The sequence below is a fragment of the Mirounga leonina genome, unplaced genomic scaffold, assembly GCF_011800145.1.
Source record: "Mirounga leonina isolate KUSES-001 unplaced genomic scaffold, KU_Mleo_1.0 Mir_357, whole genome shotgun sequence".
NCBI lineage: Eukaryota > Metazoa > Chordata > Mammalia > Carnivora > Phocidae > Mirounga > Mirounga leonina.
In genome coordinates, this window is record NW_023270702.1 from 3,647,600 (window position 1) to 3,648,905 (window position 1,306).

General features: G+C 35.5%; 1 non-coding gene across 1 annotated transcript; it reads right to left on the bottom strand.

Annotated features, from left to right (window-relative positions):
- Positions 1 to 731: 731 nt before the first annotated feature.
- Positions 732 to 838, bottom strand: LOC118027149. Its single transcript, XR_004683775.1, has one exon. It is a non-coding gene; the product is annotated as a U6 spliceosomal RNA (small nuclear RNA).
- Positions 839 to 1,306: the final 468 nt, after the last annotated feature.

Below are 1,306 nucleotides of genomic sequence, written 5' to 3' on the forward strand. Positions count from 1 at the left end.
TAGTTATGATAAAAACACAAATTATTCCTTTAAAACTATAGTTCATCTATTTTGATCACAAACTTTCTTAAGTTAAATAAATTTGGGGTTTCTTTACACAAAGGAATTATTTAAAAGTGCCATTACCAAATTGTGTCTGGTTCAAGTCCAATTAAGGAAACTACTTTCTCTGTAAAAAAAATAAAGCCTTCATTTTCAGAGCAGTTTTGTCTTAACGGCAACACTGAGTGGAAAGAACAGTATTCCTATATACCTCCTTGCCCTACACACTCAACCTACCCCACCACCAACACCCCACACCGGAGAGTTACATTTGGTTACAAGCAATAAACCAACATTAACACGTCATTATCACTCAAACCCCATTGTTTACATTAGGGTTCGCTCTTGGTGTTATATGTTTTATGGGTTTTGATAAATGTATAATGACATGTATCAAGCATTATAATAATATAAAGAATAGTTTCATTGCTCTAAATCCTCTGTTTCACGTATTTATCCTTTCCTCCCCTTATACTCTGGCTCCCACTGATATTTTTACTGTCTCCACGTCCACCATTTTGAATGTTATATTTTCTCTGTTACTCCACATCCATGCCAACATTTGATGTTGTCAATGTTTCGGATTTTAGTCATTCTAATGTATGTGTAGTTGAAACAATCTTATTGTTACTTTAATTTGCAATTCTTTAATGAGGTATGATGTTGAATATCTTTTCATAGCTTGTTTGAAATATATGGAATGTGTCACAAACTTACATGTCCTCCTTGCAGAGAGGACATGCTAATATTCTCTGTACTATTCCAATTTTAGTATATGTGCTTCCAAAGTGAGCACTGTCCTTTCTTTTGATTCACAAGGTAAAGGATGTAACAGGTTAAAACAAACATATAATAATGAAATGAATTGGAGTATGCCATTCATGGAAGAGTCGTGTCTATTTCTGTAAAATATAAATAAGATCAGGGCTATGCATGCAGAGAAGGAGCAAGAGGCACCTGGGAAGATGGAAGAGAAAAAATAGTAGAAAAGAGAAACTGAGGGTTCTAGAGGGGAGGGGGGTGGGGGGATGGGTTAGCCTGGTGATGGGTATTAAAGAGGGCACGTACTGCATGGAGCACTGGGTGTTATACACAAACAATGAATCATGGAACACTACATCAAAAACTAATGATGTAATGTATGGTGATTAACATAACATAATAATAAAAAAAAAAGAAAAGAAGTGTACTTTCAGAGAGAACCACAAAGGCACCACAGTTTCAGTGTATGCAGACAAAAATAGGGCAGATTTTGAGGAGGAAG